At 28.8% G+C, this 26,038-nt stretch overlaps 3 non-coding genes across 3 annotated transcripts; all 3 read left to right on the top strand.

Annotated features, from left to right (window-relative positions):
- The first annotated feature begins 20,501 nt into the window (after positions 1 to 20,501).
- Trnaw-cca (transfer RNA tryptophan (anticodon CCA)) lies at positions 20,502 to 20,573 on the top strand. Its single transcript has one exon. It is a non-coding gene; the product is annotated as a tRNA-Trp (tRNA).
- A 605-nt stretch (positions 20,574 to 21,178) lies between these two features.
- Trnaw-cca (transfer RNA tryptophan (anticodon CCA)) lies at positions 21,179 to 21,250 on the top strand. The gene has a single exon. It is a non-coding gene; the product is annotated as a tRNA-Trp (tRNA).
- Positions 21,251 to 22,978: 1,728 nt separating this feature from the next.
- Trnaw-cca (transfer RNA tryptophan (anticodon CCA)) lies at positions 22,979 to 23,050 on the top strand. The gene has a single exon. It is a non-coding gene; the product is annotated as a tRNA-Trp (tRNA).
- Positions 23,051 to 26,038: the final 2,988 nt, after the last annotated feature.

Here is a 26,038-nt window from a genome sequence, read left to right as displayed (position 1 = left end):
ATGTACACAGTACGCACGGCGAGCGTATAATATATTATATTATTATTGTGTCGGCAATGCGCGCAGAGTAGTGGTACGCGCCGCCGCCGTCGTCGCGGTGACCGCCGGTACTCGGGCCCGTGGTGGCGCCGCAGTCCGGCCGCCGACCACCCGCCAAGCCTGTCGGCACAGATCCGTTCGCCAGATATTATTATATGTACGCGCGCGCGCGTTTACACACACACACACAGAAACAGACGCGGACACACAAGCGCACGTACACACACACACACACACACTCACGCACAGTTGAGCTCGAGCGGTGTACCCGACAACGACTGCATCGTTGATGGCTCCCGATTTATGTGTGCACGTATTATTATTATTATTATTGTATGTATATATAATATAACATAATATTATATTGTTGTAGGAACCTACGATACGTACCTATATTATCCTACGCGTTCGTTACGATATATCTTAAAATACTATAGAGTGTGTGTGTATGTGTGTGTGTGTGCGTGTGTGTGCGTTACCCTATAATGATAAAATATCATGTACTACCAGATTACCTGCAGCAGTAGGTATATAGAGCATTGTTATATGGGTAATAACCAAAAAGGTATAATATATAATATAATACAGCATTAATACCGGCTAAATACAATACGGTAAAGGGTTCGTTTTTAGTGCGTGTACATCGATAAACTCTCCGTGCAAAAAAAAAAAACCGCCGGTCATCGTTTGCGCGCCGTCTGTTTACCTGTGTATCGTTTGCACATCAACATATGTTATTATTATTATTATTATTATTATTATCGAACAATAGAATGGTATATACAAACTATTGAAAAGTACTTAAATTGTGGGTACCGCAATATCAAAAGTGATATTAAAAGAACTTTTAATACCAAGGTTGAAAATTGAAACTTGAAAATTCAACGATATTGGTATAACGATTCACATAATATAATATAAGTACCTAAATATATAATTATTTATACAATTCGAAATAAATTGCGTCATTCTATTACATAGAAGCAAGCAAACAAAGTTTACCAACTTGTTTTGTGTTTAAAATCACATCATGTTGTTAGGCGAAAAGTGAAACATGTCACCACTGAACTCAATTGAAAACTGTACAGTCAACGAATAACAATGAAAAATGGGCCACCAAATTCCATATTAATTTCATACTAAATATTTGATTACTTTAACGTCGGGCCAGGAGGATTTTTAATAGCTTGTCATCGACTTTCTGATGGTGACCGTTTCTCCGTTATCCAACTCAAAGCGCGTTCGTGTGATAGAAACAGTCGATTTTGAAGGGTTGTACTCGATTTCTACGTTGATCGCCGTCAAATATATCGTTGGTTATTGTTATTATTAATACCAGATATAGGTATGACAAAAAAAGTGTTCAACTCCTTACAACCTAGAATTTGAAAAAACTCTGATTAAAAAGTGTAGTTGAAATAATGTAGCTTATATAAGAAAACTATAAAATAATACTGTGAAATGTATTATAATTAGGGATGGGTCGAACTGAAGTTTTCACAAACTCGAACCAGAACTCGAACATAATTTTTTTTTTCGAACTGTTCGAACTTGTTGGTATTTTGAACTTCGAAAAATTAAAAGTTAAAACATTTAAAACATTAAAAGTTAAAACTTAAAAATTTGAGTTTTAACTAACTAGGTATGACAAGCTAAAAAGTTTAATATTATAAATTATAATTCATGATTTATAACAGAAGTAAAATTATTAAGTAATGTTATTAATTATTATTTAAAAATTAAAACTTATTTCTAATTACTATATAACTTGTTAGTTGTTAGTTATTAATTTATTATTAAACTAAGTTTAAAATTCAAAAAAATAACTACAAAGTACTAGTAGATAAAGTGAACATTTTGAGTAAAAATTACCTAAACAATTTAAATAAAAATCGTTTATATATTTATTATTTAATAATTACATGTATTTTTATTTTTTAACATTTATAACTTAAGTGACAAGTATGTTATGAGGAATATTCTTTGACTAGTTAAATCTTAAAGTTACATAAAATAAATTTGACAATAAAATGAATAGAAGAACTAGCAGAAGTAGATTGATGGAATGAAACTGAGGTTGATGGTGGCGAAAATGATAAACTTTGCATTGGAGAAGGGTCATCAATTTGTTCACTTTCTTCAGTTATTTCTATAGAGTTATTATTTTTATTGTTTTTTTTCTTGAGATCGAAATATATCTGTCTTATGTTGAGTTCTCAAATGGCGAGAAAGTGGTGTTGTTGTATGAGATGCACCTCTACTAATATTTTTATGACAAAATTTGCAAACAGCGAAATTTAAATCATTTACTAAAAAATGATCCCACACATACGAAGCCATGTTAAAACAAAACTGAAAACAGTAAAAAGAATAACTACGTAAGTACTAATGTGAAACGACGTTAAAAGTTATACTTATAACTTATAACTTTATAAGTTATAACTTCATAAGTAAATAACGAATAAAATAAACTGTCAGTTATCAGAGTTCGTAATCAGAGTAATCAGAGTTCGTTAATTTTAATGTTATTATCAGGATTTAAAAAATTTACAGTGCCTACATATACGAGAAAAAAAATTATCTGCCGACACACTCGTTTTTCGAACATATTAAATTATTAATAATAATTTATTATGCTCGACGAAAACTTTATGTATTATGTTAGTCAAATTTCTTAAAGTTCGAGGTGTTCGAGGGTTTGAGTGTTCGAGAACCCATCCCTAATTATAATGTATAGTTCAGCTTTAATGATTTGTAATTTAATTTTTGTTTAATTCAAATAGCAAAATTAATAAGTAGGTACACAGTAATATTTCGTTTTTTTATCTTCAACATTTATTTTTGGTACCCACCTGATGATCTCCGGTTAGTTTAATTTCAAATTTTAAATAAATTAATGTTCATTATATGCCTGGAATCAGCTAGAGCAGGAGTTGGGCAAACCAAACAATCTTGGTGCTATTTTGAAAATGCATTATAATTCCGCGGGCTGCATAAAAAATTAGATTAAAAATTTAAAAATATTTTAATTATTGTAGCGTCGACGTTGTCAATAATAATACGGGCGCCACGTCACGTGGACATTCTGGAATATTACGCTCGCCTAGTCAATATATATTTGAATGAAAATTTTAACTTGGCGAATTTTCTCTGGAAAATTTAGGGAAATCTCGCGGGCCATAAAATTATTTATGGCGTGCCTTGGGTTGACCATTGCTGAGCTAGAGAGTCAAGTAGGGGTCTAATAAATAAAGTAAGTTTATAACCCAGCATAAAAAATTTTCGGGGTTTTATTGAATCATGGTAATTATTAATTATAAATTATATAAATTAAATATATAAAATAACTGTGTTTTCATAAAATAAAATGTATATTATATACCTACCTAGAATCCTAAAGTATTAAATATTTATGTATAAAAAGTAGTACAATATTAGCCGGTAGGTATGTTTTTTTTTTTGGTGGGTGAAATCGAAAGTTATTTAATAAAATATTCTTAAAGAAACCGTACCTTTAATCAATATAATATTATTAATAACTCACATATATATAACATTCATATATATGTAATATGGCCATATAGGTACGTTTTTAATTATTAAAAACTTATTTGGCTATACCGATTATAATAAAATATATTATTTATTACATTTATATATGTATATACATACATTTTTTATATAATGTTGGTATATCATACATACGTTTAATAAATAAAAAGTATGCTTTGTTCAAAACGTATATTATTAAGATCGACAAAATATTTACCTATACAGAATTTAAAAATATAATATAATATCCATAACATTATGGTATTTATCTCTGGGTAATTTTAGAAAAGATAAAATTGTATTTTTTTAATAAAAAAATGTTACCAATAGTATAATAGTACTTAGTACAGTACCTAATATATGCATAAATGTATCATATGGTTGTTCTAATAGATAAACACATTGCAAAAAGAATATAATATAATGAACGAGATGTTTCATGTATTTTAAGCAATAAGCATGATGCAATTTGTTTTTTTAGGAAAAAAATAACAAAATAAATAAATAAAAATACAAATATATAGTTTTCAAGTAATAAGACGGGATATTATAATTTTGATAAGACAATAGTAATACACGTGTTTTTTTCTAAATGTTCATATAAGCATTAAGGTGAACATGGAACATTGTTTGGGTATGATTAAGATCGAATTTTAAGTTAACACTATTAGTGCCTACTGACTATATGCTCACCACACTATACCGCTGTTGCATGTACCACCTTTTTTTTGTAGTATAAATTAACATATATTTTTATACGCATGCAGCCGAAAAACATGGTATCGGATTACGGGAGCCAACAAGGTGGAAACGTTTCAGTAAAAAATGAATTGGTGTTTGGTTTTCATTTTTAAATCATACCCGTGTCTACTAGTATAATCGAATTAGGCGGCGATTAAAAGGATAACCTTAAATTGTCTTAAAACATTAGTTCAGAAACGTGTGCCCCATAAACCATACGCGCCGCCTTAAAAACATATACCTATTTAATATTAGTTATTTTGTCATTTTGACTTTTTAAAGTATTTTTTTAAGAAGCGCCTACCTGGTGGTTAATTCTAAACATGATTCTTAGTGGAGCTTAATCAACTATCATGGTAATTATACAAAATGTCTAAAACATTTGATGTACGTTAGTCAAAAAAAAAACACTTGATGAATACCTATTTTATACATTTATTCATTTATTCTTGCAACCATATTACCTATAAATATCGATTCTTTCTCCTTTTTTTTTTGGTCTATATGTACGACATTTTAAATATAATTTATTAAAAATTATAATTTAACAATTAAAAGGTATTTTTCAAAGTAATTTACAATAAATGGTCTTATATTATGCACTATTGATTTGTTTGTTACAACATTTACATAAAAATAATTTTAATTGAACAATGAACATGATTCAAAAAATTGTGCAACACTAACCATTTTATTTTAAATAGAAAAACGTACCTGTAATGTGATTATGCGAAGCGTTCTTATTATTTTCAGTAACGCAATTCAAATATTTTATATACATATTTAAACGAAACCTTAAGAAATAAAAAATTTTTACTTTTTACAAATTTGCTTAAAAATAAAAATCAATTTATCCTGACTAAAAATAAAAACAAGTCCGTTACATTAATCCACTCATATACTAATAATATGTATACCTACTGCAGATATTGTACCTATATTCAATTTGCTGAATTTAATATTGAACTTTATAACAAGCTTAAAATTATTACTTATTCAACCGTATTAAAATAAGTACCTAGTTTAAAACTACGTAGCTATATTTATTAATACGATAAAAACTAATATATCCTAAGTTAATTTTAACAAGTCCATGAAACTAAACTGACCATTTTAAACTCTTACACAAAGTAAACTCTACTTAGCAACTGACTTAATAGTTATTAATATTGCAAAATACTTAATAAGGTGATTGAATTTTGAATGTTGGACAAATTAAAATACTGAATTGTTAGGTAGGTTGTCTCGAAAGTATTATGGTAATATTGGATTCATGTTAATTCAAAATTTAGAAATTACTCAAATGATAAAAGCCAAACAAACGTTACAAAAAAATAATGTAACCATTTAAACTAATCAATAAAATATGTTTTGATAATTTAGTTTTTTTAATTAGTTCTAAACGTATAGACATTTAATATTTTTTAATGCCGCAATAGTATGATAAATGGTTACTACAAATGTATAACTTTAAACTAGATAAAATATATCTATCTGCAATAAAGCTCAGTAACAAGCTGTATATTTTATTTTTTACATCTGTGCCACTGGCAAACTGTAGGTACCTATTTTCATTCTACAGTTTATCACTTATCACAATCATAGTTAAATATTTTACTCAAATACAAAAATTATTTTTAACTCTTCTTGTATTTCATCTGTTTGTGATGCTCTTCTAAAAATTCTTTGCATTCAATCAATTTGCATATTGTTTTTTTCATGAATTCCAACACATTGTCTCATTACATAGTATGTAAATTATTGCAGTATATGAGGTGATGTACGCATTTATATAAGCATATAGGCGATATAAGCGTAACAAACAAAATATTATGTGCAAACAATCGTTATGAATACAATAAAAATCAACAATAATATCGTAATTAAAAATAATATAAATATTGTGATAAAAATATTACCGAATACAATAATTTATCAGAAAAACAATGTTTATGTAATAAACGACTCGGGACGTTTGGAACACCGAATATTATATAAATTAAGCGTGTTTTGAGTGAGCATAGTCGCATAGTCTTTGTACCGAATTATATAATACTTGTTCAAACGCCAAGATCTGTCGGAAAATATACACGCACTGTCACGGGTGCTCTCACACGCATATCTACATGTTATTATGTATACGAAATAAACCGTTTACCTATCATCTCATGCGCATCTCGAAGAGTCGTAAAAAATGTCCGACGGTAGTTTAAAAACAGACATAAAAAGTGATAGATGCCATAATGAAACCGATGGAATCTAGTATACACCAGATATACCTATACTGTGTATATGATAATATTATATGCGTGTATGCTTTCGTTTCTGTCACGTGCAGACGTCGGCGCACGATCGTTTGTAAATCACAGGAAGGGTGACTGTATCACTGCAGTGTCCGAAATTCACCGTTATAAGTGGACGGGAACGAATAATAATAATAATATATAATGTACATGCGACAAATTAGTAATTATTACGCATGGAAATAACGGCAGCCGTCCGTCTATATAGCGAAGCTCAGGTATAGGTATAGTGTCGGGGGTAGGTCAATCGTTGCATCACTACATAAGCTCATACGATATTATACGAATTCGAACACTGTGTCCTCAGTCCTTTACAGGTGACACGAACCCTTCTACGGCCCTTTCTCGCGGGCGATATTCTCCGGCCAACAACGCGTTCGCACCGGGTACGAATTAAATACAACGCAAAAGTCATTAAAACTGTTTCGTGCAATCAATAAATCTAACGTGTAACGTAATAATATTATAATACATATATATGACTAAATATAAAGTCATAAGTGGCATATCGTCATAAGTATACCTAGTATAGTACCTATAAAATATAAACTGTATTTTCCTCGGCGGTTACTAACTTAGATATATTATTATAAACATAAATAACACCGTTCCATCTCGTTTATATGTACATGGAAAAACATATTTTTTTAATTATATTTTTTAACACAGACATTTAGTAGGTACATATCTACGTCAATATATGATATTATATATTACCTTAACTAGGTAATATGGTTTATATCAAATTATTGTCTTTTACTATGCGTTATATTATGTACCTACTTCTAACCGTCTTGAACTTTTTTTTATTTCAGTGACCTTCCCGGAATACATATTTAAGAAAAACATTTAATAATTATTAGTAGATTATAATTTATAATTTATTGTCTTTTGATTTCTTGATTTTAATAGTGTCTCTAACTATATTAGTTTTATACTAAATTGGAGATTTTTTTTTATTAATGGCCCATCATATTGAGTGAGAAAATATTGCCACATGAAATATCACTAAATTATTTAAAAAATTCAATGAGGATTTTGAGTTTGAAATAAAACGAATTATGTTATACTAAAATAATATTTACGAGGTTTTCGTACAGCAACTTAGAGTGGCGCATTTTAAACAATATAAATATATACGTACCTACAATTATATAACGTTTTTATTTATTTAAAAACCGTTTATAAACTCGACACCATGCATATAGCGGATAAGTGGCCGAGTAAATTATTAATATTGCGTGTAAAAAATAACTAGTTCTTTACGCAGGTAATTTAAATTAAATATTAATTGTCTCGACGTATTAAAATGTAACTTAACTAAAATATTTAAAACTACACTTTATTAAAAATTCAATAAAAAAAAAAAAAAACACCAGAATAACCTCAATTGTCTGTAAAAGTCTATTCTATTTATATACACACGCTTATATGATCGAAACTTTTAAAATACCTATAAATGTATGATAATATAGTTACGAAATGATTATTGGTTTGCGGCGATAGGATGTAATAAAAGGGGTGGGGGGGGGGGGGGGCAAAGCATATTAATTAACATATTAATTAGCTAAGAACGCGAACAAACAGTCATCACTCATCAGCCGAGTACCCAATGTCTTTACTATTTATTTTCCAAGTCAAACACTGTATATAGTAGCAGTATCAAATAATATTTATATTACTAACGATATTTCGGGTGCTCGGACGTATAGAATATAGAATATAAAGGCCGTGTGTGTGTGTGTGTGTATGTGCGCGGGCTTGTACGATATCATGATATTCGCACTCAAAGGACACACGGTAGTGGCCGAAACGACGATGGCGGAGAGGAAAAACGAGCCGGGGGCGATGGCGTGTATATAGTTGTACGGTACGAGTGGGACAAAAGGACCGAGTGGAAAAACGCAATATTTATTTTTAAAAAGAACGTCGTCCGTTGCGGTCCCGAGACGGAAAAAAAGTAATATATACCGACGGTCGCACATTCTGACAAACGGTCCTTCGTGCTCGGTATAATATATCGTCGTCGGACGTTGGATTATTATTACTATTTGTACACGCGCTCGTCTGCGGCATGTAGTTTAATGTGGTGTACGACAACGACCGGAGGAAATCGCATATTTTCAGGAAATTCTTCTTGCGTCAACCCCAAAAATTGTCAACATGTTTTTTTATTACATATATGTGTGTATGTATGTGGCGCTTGTTTGTGTGTGCATGTGATAGTATTGGGTAGTTAGGTTATATGCGTGTAATACGCACATACCCCGGTGGAGCACTGTAGTACTTTATAAGTATACATATAATTCATGCGAAAACGGTTTATATTTCACTTGTTTCTAAATAATTTTACCCCGCAACGTCTACCTCGTATAGAACGTTATTTTATTTGAAATATTTCCTATTCTAATTGTTTCAAACCGTACATATATAAATTGTAACTTATATGCAAACCGGGATGCAAACTCGGTATATATGTAGGTAATACAAATATATATATATATAGCCACACATGTGAAATATATATACGTGTACGTTTATAAACGAAATGCGTGGTCAACCAAGTGTCATAAGTCATAACCACACATACAATATGATGGTTGCTTTGGATTATAATTGTTTTATATTATGTACCTATAATATTATACGAAACACACGATCCAATGCGCTTTAGACCTGGTAATATAATAGCTAGGTTAGGTTAGGAACTGGTACGGAACTGTATTACGAAATATAATAAATGATATTGTTTAATACTTTCTATAGACATCAAAATCATCAATAAAATATATTGCGTTTGTAACTGTCGATAGTGTATTGCACATCATAATATAATATTATCTGCATTTATTTATTCATACTCGAAGGTAATATTATTTTTTGAAATGATGTAATTTTAATTTTGAATGCATATTATCCTAGGACTTAAATCTATTAGTTCGCTCTCTATTATATTATATATATATATATATATATATATATATATATATAATATGGCACACGGTTTTCTTTACAACACGTACGTGAAAACAATATAATATGCATTGTATATTTGATTGGTTTTTAACGACTCTCTGCAGTCTGTACCTGTATAATAAATGAATATATGGACTGTCTAACAAAACATTTCCCACGCAATGTCCACCATCATACATTATCAACTGAGCTAATGAAAACCATATAAATATATTGACGTGTTATACGCGAGGAAACAAGTTTAGTTGTACGTTGTGACTTGCGTTAGTTATGTACCAACTTCTATTCTAATAGTACGATTTTACGACTAGCAAGAAATCAAACGACTTTTAACACTAAATGTAGAGGCGCTTCGATAATTCATTAACGTCTTGATAATAATTGACTCGTTTTACGCACATACCAACACATTAATGTTATATTAAGACATGGATCGACGGCTATTATTTTCTAATGACCTCGTACTTTTTTGGCGCGACAACTATTATTGATCGTTAACTTTTGTTGAAATTTTAAATTTTAAATTTTAAATTCAAATTAATTTAAATAAATAAATCATACCCAAATATGTTCAATAAGTTTAAATTACTGAAGACGGAAAGAAAGTCGCTAAGGTGACGTCCTGAAAGCCTATACATTTGTAAAAATATTTTATTAGGTATATATTATAATACTTTATTGTTATTGCTATTGATAACTTATACTTCTATTAGCCTAACGGTTAGGTTATGTAATTGTGTATAGTAAATAATAATACCTACCTTTATATATAATAATATTTTTTGAATTACAACGAAATAACTCGTTTTGTTACTCTAGTTTGTACGCGCCTTTAGCAAGTGAGAAGTCTAAATAAAGATAATAATAATGTACAAATTATAGATGATCAGTATATACTTGTTATACTTTGAAGATTTAATTCTGAATGGTTAAGACACTCTTCATTGAGACATTCAAAAAATTGCTTTGACCTTCAACTTTAAGATGGGTTTATTGTTAGAAAATTTGGTTTATAAGTACTTTAAGAGATCAAAAGTAAAAACGTTTTTTCTTAAGAGGACGTTATACCCGCATGTGTATTGTCTCCGTCTTACAAGTGCGTAACATAGCAAATTTTACGCTCAGCAGAACGCGTGTAGCTCCGTTATGAGTATTTTATGATGTATAAAACATTTACAATTTTAAAATACTCATAACTCGCGTTAAAATTAAATATAATAAAAAGCCCATGAGGTCGCCTAGGTAATAGGAGAAGAATAATCTTACCTTTAGATTTTATAAGAGGTCAATTCACTCTAATTTTTGAATTAACGGAGCTACACGTGTTTTGCTGAGCGTAAAATTTGCTATGTTACGCACTTGTAAGACGGAGACAACACATGCGGATATAACGTCCTCTTAACCATCGGGAAAAACTGAAAAAATAACAGGAACATTTAATATTTATGGAACATCAATTTAGTTCAAAATCGATTTTGTTATTTGGTTGCAATTCAGAAACAAATACATCTGTAGATTTTCGACATTTTTATCAAATATTAATTCTAGGTAGCATTTTCTAGACATGTTACATGATATTTTTGAGCTATTTATAGACATTTGAAATCGTCCACATTTTTAAAAACTTTTTTCGATAAATCTAAAAAATGTAATACAATAAGGTTCCACGCATAACTTTTATTTATGATGATTTAAAAACATCGAATGTACCTACACGAACACACATTTGTTTATAGACATATCAAATTCAAATTTTCACGAAATTGGATAATCTAAAGTATTGTTATAAATTGTTTTTTGAATTATTACATTTGTGCCAATTTTGGTCATATCACTGTACTATTATTATTGAAATTTGTACGTGTTATTATTTGTATATGTATTACTATGATAAAAGACGATGATTCATATAAGTTCAATCTTATTTTATAATCTGAAGTATTAGAGGCATTTTGTAGGGGGATATTATTTCATATACTAGGAAATTCCCCAAAAATACTCTTGGCCAGATCCGTGAAATTTTTCTTAACACTATTAGGTATATACGGACGCTATATTATTGAGTAGGTACATTATATATATTTACCGACTTAACAGACCTTATAAACAAAATCACTTAGAATACAATAAAACTTTTGTATACTTTATATGAATATGAATATGTATGCAAATAGAGCAGTATATTTTATAGCTGCAGTGTAAAAGTTTCTCGAACTCGAAACATACCAGTAACATTTCTTGCAAACAACATTTAAATTTTCTCCCGTGCGAATTAAAAGACACAAACCGGGTTAGGGGTAGGATAAGTAATACAAATAATATAAAGTATTCATGACAGTTTTGGGTTAGACAACTACGGAATGTTTTTCAGCGAAATATGTTCAAAAGTTTAAACTTCCTTTTTGGATTCCCACCGTGACAGTGTGGTTTTCTCCGGGTTTTTGTTGTTTGCACGAGTTTTATGGCAAACAATTTTGCACAATGCGCATACGTGTATAAAATTTTACCTCCGCAATAATATATTATTATAATCTCGCCAACAAGGTCTTAACTCGCTGTTAATATATACGCTTGCGAATCCGTAGTTCGTAATCGCTATGTTTGTTGATTGAGCTGCTAACGTTATACGCAATTATAGCAGGTACTATAATACGGACAATAATATAGTTGTCTGTGCATAATAATAATAATACAATCCAATGCGTGACCAATTAAATCGGTACAAATATATATTTGAAAATATCATAAATCATTACACGGTTTTTATAAATCTTTTTGAATTCACGAACCCAATTATTTTGGATATTAGTTTTGCAGGTAAAATATAATAATACAATTATTTTATCAACCGTCAAATATAGTGGAAAATTATACGCTAGCCAAACGACATTAAGTTTAAAATATTACCTTATTGTACAACTGCATGTACGTTATATACCGCTGTCAGCAATGATTTGCGATTGGCTCTTCTCAGCATCTCAACTATAGTATTAATATATATTACATACATACGCCTGATACACAGATATTCAAGTTCTTCCTATTATATTATGCATAATATTATTTTTGGAAAAATTATCGGTTCACGGTAGTTCTTCAAAACTATTGTAGAAATCATATTACTTTGCTGTATGTAATATTTAGTATTCGATATGTGTGGTATGCGTAAATTGTTTATATTTTTGGAACCTGCAAGTAAAAATGTGCAATTTTGATTATTTTAGCATGCAACTTTAATATAGGTACAATGGTGCTATTTTGAAATAATTAAATGACAAATGAGTTGGTACTTATAATGACTTAGTCCGAATTTCAACTAATTTTATTATTCTTATGATCGATACGCTTTGTTGTCGTAAAATATTGATTAGATAAAAAGACGCCCCTCAGTGTTGTAAATATATAGAGCGGACATGCTCGATAGTCAGTATTCAAAACAGAAAACGGCAATAGTACCGTCCACCTTGCGACTAACCTCTAATGCGAAATGTTAAATATTTATACAAAAAGTAAAACCAGTATAAAAAAATTTAAAGGTTGTGATCCTTGTTTTCTCAATATACTTAACATATTTCTTAAGCATATTTGTATGAACTTTAATTATCAACTCTAACGTTAACACGCGCCAGGTACCTATAGTACATGTACGAGTATTAATGTATTATATTGGATTTATTGGCGATTCACCATAACCTTAAGATGTATAACAATAATATTAAAACTTAGGAGTGGGTGTATGTTAGGCTAGAATATAATTTATCATAGGTGAAGGAAGCCCATAAATAATTTTAATCGCACACTGTGAAGACTATAATGTGTCTAAATATAACATATAAGTGTATGTATATACAATAATATAGCGTGGAAAAAAGCATTGTTAAAATATTATATTATTGCATTTATTAAATTGTGTACGATATGACATTGCTTTGCTAATAGGTCGTATATTTCCTTTGGGTCTAAAATCTTTCCGATATTAAGTTAAATAAAAAATAAAAAAATATATATAGTTCACTAATTGTATCATGCTATAATATAGTATAATGTATATTAATATTATGTAATATTCTGTATACAATTGTATATTTTTATTATTTATATAATAAACATTATACTATACGTATATATACACCACACACGAACATGATATACATGAGTATTTTTAAAATTTCATTTAGGGTTAAATGAAATCCTATTTATATAAAATCGAGGTATACATTTTAATCGATATCCCAAAAATGGGTAGGCAGGTAAACTAATAATTATTAAAACATTTAAATGGGATAAGCTCGGCAGGTAATAATTAGGTCATATGGCAAGCTCGTCCCCAATTTTTGCAAGTGCAAATACATTCAAGCAAACGTTGTAGTTCCCACACAACTATAGAAGGTAAAAATCACCCATTTGTAAGCGCCTACATGAATAAAACACTGCATTAATAATAGATATATTGTTTCTCTCATCTAAATATATTTTTACACGAAAATTACGTCATTAAAACAAATTTTTTAACAAACAAACGAGTTTTTGGGTAGTAAAAATTTGACGATTGGTAAACTATTGGCTCTGTTTGCTGTATTAGGTGTGTTTTTAGTTTTGAGAACAATTTAACTTAACTTTCCTTAAGAGACCATTATCATAAATTACCAAACTTTTTTCTTCATTTTCATTTTACTGGAACTATGAATGTATTTTTTTTTTAAAACATGATTAGTCATTATAGTCAGTAGTAATTATAAACGTATAAATTTAAATCTAGCTAGACAGTAATATGTTGGATCTTAATCTTAACAAATCTAATTATTCATTTCCGTGTATAAAATGCTACCTCACTTTGCCTTAGTCAATTTGCTTCACTTCACCACTTTTACAAGAGATAAAAAGTGTTCACTGAAGGACAACTATCTTTGCACAGGCAATCATAATATTGAAGTAATTAAATAGGTATCTTGGAGCAGTAAGAGGCTAGGAATTATAGTTGATGAAAAGTTTAAGTGGTCTGTTTACGTTCAAAACATTTAAACATCAATTCGAAAGCTATTTTATATTTTTTAGATACACAGGTACTAAGCTCACAAAGTTTAAAAACGGTGTACTTTTCTCTTAATCAATAGTCAATCTATAATTAGTTATGGTATAGTATTCTGAGGCAAAACGTATAATAATATACATTTGTCTAACTTGGGGGTACGCACATTAGTTACATAAAATAATACTTAAGAGTCCTATGTTTACCCAACATACAATATATACACGGAGTTTAATGTTCTTAATTTAAAATACATTTATTATATAAAAATGTTATTTTTTCATAATAATATGTTAAAAGTAAATGTCAATTTATTTATGCCACAGCATGAATACAACACGCGTTTGATAAATCTTAGTAATTTAAATGTTATAAAAGTTAACAAACAATTTGGAAAAAGGAATACAGTACATGTAAGTATTGATCTTTGTAGAAAATTAAATATTGATTTATACAAATTTAAAAATAAAAAATGTTAATTATATTATAAAGTTAAACTATATAGTATATTGTAAATGTATAATATACTAACCAATAATCCAATATCAATTTGTATTAAGTAACTTTATAATTTCATTTTTCAAAAAACGTTGTAACCTATATAATATAACCTATACTCCAAACACGTGCTATGCTTATTGGAAGGGTATCAAGTATTTTTATTAAGTACATTATTTATTGTTAATATTGTTTGATGGTGAAAATAAATTATTGTTATCATTAATTTAAATAGATACATAATATTTTATGTTTACTAAAATTAAAAATGTATCTATTTGTTTTAAAGTAGTAAGCAAAGCATTAAGGACGTAGGTGTTTTCATGTTTTCATTAATATGTAGGTATTGATATTATATTTCATTATTTTTTTATTATTGAAGCGTAATTTATTTATAATCATTTTTCTTCTCATTTTATAGTTATGATATTTCAATTGGTTTATTAAAAGGCCAAGTTTACAAAAAAAAGCCAAAATGTAATCGCAGCAGAACTTACATTATTTTCCCTTAAAATAACATAAAATAGGTACCTATATTGTACACATCATGACATATTATATTAAATTGAGCTCATCGCCGAAGTTGCTGTACCTATATAATTAACATTTTGACATAGTCACATAGAATATATACCATGCTTGATGATAATAATACTTGACTATATATACTATACGTATATTATAAAAGAGTTCCTATTTATAGATTTCTATGGATTTGTGTAACCACGGTCGGCCTATAGAATATTATATAAAGGATTTAAAATACCGTAAATTACGCAGTCACGAAATATACATAATATATATATATATATATCAGAATGTATGTACGAATCTATTGTAACATAAACACTAGTATATTATACACTGTACCATGTATGCGTTCGACGGAGAGCTATAGTGGTAAATCTATGAATTACGAACGCCAAACTGAACAGGTATATTATTATTATTTCGAAATGTTTTTCACTTCCACGTTCCATTATACTAATGCGACGTTGTTTGTATGATGTGAACTTTATTTTTCACATGTCGAACTAACGAAATATATCTATTTTTGTCCTAAAACAATATACGTGACACCACCAGTCGATGTTTCCATCGATATATAAGTACCCCACGGTATATTATTATATACCACTTGTAACCGGAACCAGAAACGCGGTATATAGAACGCATAATATAATATATTGTATTATAAATCACGTAGTCGTGTACAATATATACATAAACGATGACGCGACGATTGTCACCGAAATCGTTGTGGTCACACTCCGGCGATTGTCACGGGGAGAGAACTCAAAAGTCATCAAAACTCAAAAGACCTCAGCACAGCCAGTGCAGACGTGCCGAACCTTTAACGGTTTGCGTAGTACGCGATACATCCGTTTACTATTATCATAGTGTCCTATTATAGACGCGTGCCACCATCTCCGTCTGTATATTATTATTATAATAGTATAATATGATAATATATTACATAATAGTATTATTATAATATTGTATACGTGGACATATATACGGAGACAAAAAAAAGGAACTGGTTTCCGGCGTCGGCAGGGGTCCTCCCTTGACCTTTTTTTCTCTTTTCTTTCTTTTATCGTTGTTTTTTCGCCCTCGTCCGAAACGTCCATAAAATAATAAAAAAAAAAAAAATGAGAAGGGAAAAGAAATATATTTATTTTGTATATAATATATATATGTGTGTACACAGAAGGAACCGTCGAACGACGTGGGACACGCGTCGGAAGGATATGGAAATTTGTACGTACACCGAAAATTTGTCGCGCACGGTCATTAATAATATTATTGTCCCTTCAACAATGGGACCGTCGTCGTCACGGGAGGGAATCCGAATTTATTGCTTTTATTAATATCGCAACGCGATCACGGGTGTGGGTATATAGTATATACATATATACTATAGTTCTGCAGAACACGAAAATGTTTGATGATCATCATATCATATAATAAAATATGCGCAATATGTGTATAGACTATATATAGAGCATTATAAATTACACATTTAGCCAATCAGGTACAGTATTCCATCTAATTGTGTCCCATCAAAAGCCCGTGTATTATATTAAGCACAATGTATTATATTAAAATACTCAAGGCTGGGCATTAACGAGTTAAAAGTTAAAATTAAGTTAATATGTTAAGTTAATTAACTCGTTATTTTTTTTTCAAATTAACTTTTAACTCATTAAGTTACTTTTTTTTTCAAAGTTAACTTTTAATTTAACGAGTTAACGAAAAAAATTACGTGTAACTTTAAGCTTAATTGTTTTAAAATAACTAAACTTAACGAGTTAAAAAAAATCGTTAACTTGCCCAGCCTTGAAAATACCTTTACGTACAATTCCAAACATTTGAAAATAATATTCCCGTGAGTTATTTCTAACGGCCACTGAACTTTAACTTTTAATTTATAATTTATTTTTTATATCTTTATAGTATTACATTTTAATGCCTATATATTAAATATATGAGCTAATAAAATTGAAAAGTTTATCCATTTTCGACAACAAAATAATTCGCAAATTATCTTGATTTTGTCTAAATCTTAAATTAACTTACCTATATATAAAAAAAATATTGACTATGAGTACCTAGTACATAGAGTCCCTGGAGGTGTTTTTTTTTTTTGCTCACTTACTCACCACCTCATCCATTAGAGCCTGTTTTTTGTTTTTTTTAGTTCAAAAAGAATAAAAACATAATAGCGAAGGTTAATCGTAACTCATAAGTTGTTCATAAAGTAATTTAAAAATATCTAATACATATACATAGGAGTAGTCCCAGGGGGTGTTTTTACCGCTCATGCACGCACGTCACGAATAATGTAATCACGTGTAAATAATGAGTAGGTGATCATTAAATTTTATCACTCAGTTTTAATCATGTGTTGCGCTAAAGTCAAAATAAAAGTTAAATTGTTAAATACTCGTTTATAATATCCCTCTACCACACCACCAAGTACCTACACCATTAGGACAAATTAAAAAAATAATAATAATGTCGAACTCCGTCGTACCCATTTTCCCCACTCCATACCTACAATAAAAATTAAAATCAAATCTGATATAGGTACTTAACGAATAATAAAAATAATATTTAATTACACGAGTTAGGTATCCGAATAAAATATTATATTCCGGGTTAGAATTTACATTTTTACGTTTTAAATAAATTGCTTGAGGCTCGACCCACAAATCCATGGTAGGTAATTGACAGAGTGATAAATGTCGTTAAACAATTCGTTACTATTGTTATAATGCGTAAGCCCTCGATGACATGTCTTTAATTCTAATTATTGCAGTCGAGTGTGATTTCAATCAGAATTCTTTTTGGTCATAAATCGATAGTGTCCTATATTATGAAATGATAATAGAAACTTCAGTTTTTAAAAACTAATCATTTAACAACTAATTTAAGGAGTAGGTATAGTGAGGTGATGGAATCAAATCAGTCAAATTAATTTCAACAAAAGAATTTATTGTTATACTGCAAACGTATATAAATGTTAGGTTAAAATGAAAATAATATAAATTCAAATATATATTATAAGCACTAAGTAAGTAAATTCAAGTAAAAACCAACAAAATTCTAGTACATCATTTCGAAAAATAAGCCACCGACGATTAATGAGTAATGAGCAGGGCTCATAACTTCTAGCATTTGCATATTTTTTTTGAGAGGTCCTAGAGATACCTATGTGAGCTATAAATTTGTTTCAGATAACCAAGAAGCTAAATTCGAAATTTTATGTTGCATATTTTTGCATATTTCGAAGTATAAGTGCTATTTTGCTTTTTTTCTATTTTCCAATATTATTTTTGCATAATATTTATTTATTTTTTTTTTGTTTTCAGTTCCGTAGCTTTTAAAACATTTTTTCTTAATAATAAAAAGTAATTATAGTCGTATTAATTATTTATATTAGTAATTAATTCGTGTCAATTAATTGTTCTTATAATATTATAAGAAAAAACTATTTATAACTATACGAGTTTAGATGACGTGCGACCTAGCGAGAGTGTATGCTTGATACTTGGTAATCCCATCGTTAAAGAAATTGTAGCATATGCACTATAAATATATAGGTATCATTATTCATTATTAATTATAATTTATAATTTTTTTTTAATAACAGAACAATCGCAGAATAAATGAGTACCACAAGTCGTTTACCACAATAATTTCGATGTAATATTATTCAATTTTTTTTTTTTAATAATAAAAGCTTGATAATTTTTTTTATACAAATGTTTTTTTTTCGCATATTTAAGCGCTTATATGAATATTTTTAAGAGCATATTATTGCGCTTATAACAACCTTTTTTAGAGCTATAAGTTATGAGCCCTGGTAATGAGTGACTCTAATCTAATTGCTTATATTAACACAATTCCTTAAGAGGACGTCGCACTCGCATGTGTTGTCTCCGTCTTACAAATGTACAACATAGCAAAAGCTGTTTTGAGCGGGAAAGAACCGAGAAAGATACAGTCATAACTAAGAAACAACATTTTCACCACATAAAAAGTAGAACTTTGGCTGTGTAATAACTTTTTAATTTTTTTGATATCACTTATACGAAAAAAGTTATTATTGTTTCAAAATCCAGTATTATTTGTGTTTTTAAACTTTAATAACTTTTTTTGAAGTTCCGATATCGAAAAAAAAAAAACGATGTTGGATAGCCAAAGTTCTTCTTTTTTAAGTGGTGAAATTTCGTTTCTTAGTTATGACTGTAGCCTTCTCGGTTGATCGGTTCTGTCCCGCGCTAAAACTGTTCTTGCTATGCCGTACCCGTGTGTAAGACGAATACAACATATTATGCCGGTGCGACGTCTTCTTAATCGACATATTTAATTACTCTGTCAATTGGAATTGATGGTGTGGGTCGAGAAAATTATTTAAAACGTAAAATATACTCCAACCCAGAATGTTATTTTTTATTCAGATACCCAACTCGTTTGATTATATATTTTATTATAGTTCGCCAAGTATTGATTTTTGATTTTAATTTTCATCGCGTGAAGTGGAGGAAATGTGTACGGCATAGGTCGACATCATACCTAGTTTTCCAATATTATTATTTTTTTAATATATCATAATGGTAGGTACCTATACCCACTGGGACACTGGGTGGTACAACTGTATAAAAGGATGTAATATGAATATTTTTAATTGTAGAATTTTATTTGTATTTTAACTTTACCAATCAACGCATGATTAAATAATTATTTTTATGATATGTCCTATTAGTATTTGTAAATTATAATTATTCATTTATAATTAACATATCATAAAAATTGAATTGAATTTAAATTTTTAAATTTGCTCACCATATTTACAAGACTTCGTGGCGCAACGGTAGCGCGTCTGACTCCAGATCAGAAGGTTGCGTGTTCAAATCACGTCGAGGTCAGTTTCTTTTTGTCACAAAAAATTTAAAATTTAAAAAAATTTTTATTTCAATATGTTTCTTTATATCTCGTTCCCCAATAAATAATGATTGTTTATTGATTTACCATAAAATCACTAATTATCTTAATTACATTTTTTTCTAATTTCAGCTTTGATAATATTTTAAATTAATAAAAAATAATAAAACTCATTTAATAGTTTTATTATATTTTAATTTTAAATCGGTTTATGATTATTTTAAAATTGTAAATTGTTTGTACTTTTTAAAATACATTTAACTCGCTTTAAAATTAAAATATTATAAAGCTCCTATATGTGATGTCCTAGATGATAATAATCTTTCCTTTAAATTGTATGTGTAATTTCACTCTAATTTGAAAAATGAATATGATATTATACTCATTAATGATGTGAACGTAAAATGTTCCGTGTTGCGCGTGGGTCAGAGAGAGAGAGAAAAGAAAATATACTGCGCTGACATCCTCGTAAGTATATAATATTCTGCAGAATTTCTACGAAAACCAAAGTGGTTGTCCCGCTGGCGGTGCTCTCATATTGCTCACTTATTATAAGTTATTACACTCAAAGTTCTCACTTTCGTTCGTCGACTTCGTGGCGCAACGGTAGCGCGTCTGACTCCAGATCAGAAGGTTGCGTGTTCAAATCACGTCGAGGTCAATAGCGTCGTACACTTTTGTTTTTTTTTACTGTACACGAATATAAATTACTTTTGCCACTTCTAACGATACACAACAACAATCATTGTGCGCAACACGGCTAATTTATGAACTCACTTGATGAGTTTTTCGTTTTGAGAGTGTCAATATAATATTATATATTCTTTAGATGCGTATATAAAGGTACCACAATGACTCGTCGTGTTTTTTTTTGCCCCCAACAATTAAACCTATCTCAAATTAATAATATTTTGGAAATTATTTCCACACTATAATAGTTAAAGCCTCAGTCGACACGATTTTAAGCATTTTTAAATTACCTTTACTCCCAGTGAAAAAAAAAAACGGGGAAGTTGCTCTGCTGTATATGATATAAAGGTATCAATATATATAGTGTACCTCCTCTATATCATTGAGCGAATAATGTCACTTTAATGATTGTGATAATTCGAATTCAGCGACAAATCATTATAAACGATGAAACATTCTGATAACCAGCCTATTATTGCTGTAAGTAATTCGTTTTCTTATTGGTATACCTAATAACGAGTAACTAATGAGATATAGGTTGACCTAACATTTACCAAAAACAATTCGCAAGAGTATAATATATGACGTTTGTATTGTACATTAATTATTGTACTATTCTCGTATACGCCGATCGATTTTGACGTGAATACACTATTAAACACACACAATAATTAAAAATATAAAACTCCATTACTGTTTTGTCCAACAGTGTCACAGTGACCGCATCACCCCTGAAAGGACCCTGCACATTTGTCTAGTCCTATATCGGCTATCACTTATATAATATTATCGCTTAACCTAGTTTCTATGTTGCTACATCTGCTAAAACTTACTAAGACTTAATACGAATTATTGTTACACATTACATACACGTTTACTTAATCTAGTTAATAATTTTAATATTAATAACGTTTAATTTTTTTATATTATGCATGATACAACTGTATGTTACCTACATAATTAATCTAAATATTTTAAAAATTTTGAAAATTTCACTGTGTAGGTATATGTACATTATATAATACTATATACATAATGTAATAGCGAAAAGTTTCAATTCCTAACAAATTTGAATTATTTACAGCAAAATAACTAAAATTGGTATTTTTTGTTTAAAAATCCAATTTTGTAAAACTTTAAACTGTATTAAAAAGGGCAGTATTGGTATACTAATGTATAAGTAATATATAATATTATGTTAGAAGTCCACATATTTATTGTCAATGTTATTGTGCCATATTTGTACCTATAAATGAATATAGGACATGATAATATGTACACTATAATAGCCAACCATAACAACATTGACAACATCAATGTAAATGTTCGGTGCTTATACTCCATAGTCAGACAGCCAGATAGTCTATAGTCTATAGGTAGGTTAGATTAGGCCTAACTTAACCTTTACCTACTTAAAAAGCTGAGAAAATTAAATAGTTTGTTTACAAAATGTATTTAAATATTTAATAAATTGTTCTCTTACAGATAACCTGTATGGATATAATTTTAGTCAACAGACACCTACCATTCCTTATCGGTTTAAAATAAAATAATTTAAAATAGATTATAAATTATAAATCATTATTTTAATTATTAAAACTAATAGATTAGAATATTATATCTAAGTATCAATCGTTATTTACACATTAAAATAAATCAATTTACTTAAAGCTCTTATATTTATGTACCTATCTACAATGACTTCGTGGCGCAACGGTAGCGCGTCTGACTCCAGATCAGAAGGTTGCGTGTTCAAATCACGTCGAGGTCAATTTAAATTTTGCACATTTTTTTTTTCTATTTACCTACCTAATCATTATTTAAAACATTACAAATTTAGGTGTAATGTCAGTTCTTCCCTGTGTTAAAAATTTTACGTTAAAAACCATATTAAGATTATGTTTATTTCGCATTTTTATGATTTTACATAAATATAACAAAGTTGTACTTTTTTATGCAGTCTTAAAATTTTAGAGCAAACCAGTGTGTAAAATTGGCTTTTCAATCCAGATTTAATTTACAATATATATTATGTCACAGTTCTATTTTGACCTTTTTATTATAATTATAATTTGGCAAGATAAAAATCTTGCCAAATTCAACCATCAATAATTAGGTAAAAAACAATATTATAATGCGTCATATTATATCCTATCTAAAAATATAAGTATAGGTAGGTCGTTAGACGTTTTTTTGAGCAGGACTGATAGAAAATAAATCGATAGAACATCGGGTGCTGGTGTTCAGGTGAATGAGCACGACGGGATACCAGTAGAAATATATTATTCTAAAACCAATATTCACTTAATATATTATTATGCTACTCAGAACCCTCCCATATTAATTAACTCGTGTCAACCCGCAGACCATCCTGAATTGTTTTTTTTTTTAAATTTAACGATACGAAAAAACATTTAAATTTTTTTATACAAAACGTATACCTACCGATGCACAGTGGTCTGAAACGCTATTTTAGAGGCTCAAGAGTATACTATTTCTAAAAAAATTCAAAAAAAGAAAAAAATATATATAATATTCCTTGAGTGAAACATAAAATTTCATAATCATACGTATTCATGTTTAAGCATATAGATGGATACATTTTAATTGTATATTTAGATACATTATATTTATGTCTGTGTTTCAGGTAATTATTTTTTCGTTAAATTTTCGAGAATTTTGAGCCGCTGAAATTGCGTTTCAGATTACTGTGCTGATGTGGTTATATCTATATTGCTTACGTTTAGTTTTGTATGATACAACTCAATTTAACGTCACAGATGTTTAACAATTATTTCATATTATTTGATGTTTATAATTATAAAACCAAATGTATCCATAAAATATTTTAAAACTAAACCTTATTTGTATTTTTTTTTTTTTTGGATGTAATTGTTTTTTTTTTTTTTTTTAATTTAGATGCCTAATACTATTTTTGTAATTAATTTTATGTTTCAATTAAAAATAAAACACTTTAATGCAGGTGGTAAATATTTAATGGATTTATACCTACCGATTTAGTCCATACCCAATTTAATGTTTGAAATAAGATATATAATAAGATATTAAAAATCAATATAGGTGTATCTACCTACTCCGAATTTACGGCTTATATAACTTCTTACAGCAAATAACACCTCAATTAACCTTAAAAAGGTAGCTAAAATGTTTTATAATTATATTTTATGTTAGCTCTACTGCATTAAATTTGTCCTTGAATTGGTTTTTTCTGGTACTTCGTACCTAGTAATAAACATTTATTTTATTCGAATAATACAAAAATATTTATTGTCAATTCTACATTGCCCGTAACATATACACTTATAATATTATATTTAATTCATCACTTAGGTAGGTACTTTTTTCAGTTTTCAAAAAAATACACTTATTTTCAAAAATTATTATAATTATAATTTATTTAGTTAAATAAACCTGGTATAGTAATAGTATTAATTGTATTATACTTATTTGTTATTATAGTTATTACCTATACCTACTTATCAGTATTTTATGTTTTTAATAGAATTGAGTAGAAACATTGTGAAGGGATCCAATTACAGATAGGTACTATGATGGTATTATGATAGTATGATTTATATTTAATCAATTCATATATATCAATTCAAATGGATTCAATATAGAATAGATTAGAATGCTTACATATATATGCTTCATAATATATTATACCTATATAGTGGTTACATGGTAGTTATATTTTTGTTTTATTAGCTTTTTACTAGTTGAAGAAAATATACTGTAAATAATTATGATAATATTCTGAAATATATACAGAGTGTTAAAAAAGTTTGGAAACGGTCATTAGACTAATTAGGAGTTAGGACTGATAAACTACAGTACGATAAAATTAATATGAGATGATTAAACTGTAACAATTATAAATATAAATATTATGTTACATGACACCTATAATACGAACTCTGCCGTATATGTACGATTAACTGCTGGCCGATACATTAATATTAAAACACACACACATAATTATTGTAAGGCCAACACACGCAATGTATTACTAAGTTAGTTCGATGTGCACCTTAGACCTCAATACACACTACGATTACCGGACTCCGTATATGACTACGATACAGTTACATAGTATAATAGAACATAGTTGATATATTTGTGAGTATTAATATTTGTAAGTATTTTGTAGAAAATAAAACATAATTATAACTGAAAAGGAATCCTATAGTAATTTTAATATATTTAAGATCCTGATATCTACATATCTGCCCCTGGCTATACGGTATTTATATCTATAGAATCCTACGATTGAATGATATGCTCCCTGGATATCTTATATTCAACTGGTCGTTCCCCCGACCGCGTTACAAAACATTTTACCTAATAAATGTACAGCAGTGTTATCTATTATCAATATATATATTATGTATATTGGTATAAAAATATATGCAAACAGTAATTGAAGCGTTTCCAATTTTTTTAGCACCTTATTGTATGTATAGATTATATTATAGTATTAAAAAATACAAAATGATTATTTAATTTTCTATTCAATAAAATCTATTGTATGATTAAAGAGTAATATAGTTTTCTCTACGTTTTACAATGATAATATGTAGGAGTGTATTTGTAGTTTTAAACCATGTATATGTCATCACGTTTTGGAGTAGAACATTGTCTTCAGTCTAAAAAATAATTAATGGTGGCTTAACGTAGAAAATGCCAAATTGGTAGGTACATTGGTCAAGTGTACTAAATGTCGAGTACTTTTCATACT

The sequence above is a fragment of the Metopolophium dirhodum genome, chromosome 4, assembly GCF_019925205.1.
Source record: "Metopolophium dirhodum isolate CAU chromosome 4, ASM1992520v1, whole genome shotgun sequence".
Classification (NCBI taxonomy): domain Eukaryota; kingdom Metazoa; phylum Arthropoda; class Insecta; order Hemiptera; family Aphididae; genus Metopolophium; species Metopolophium dirhodum.
This window is presented reverse-complemented; position numbering and strand designations above follow the sequence as displayed.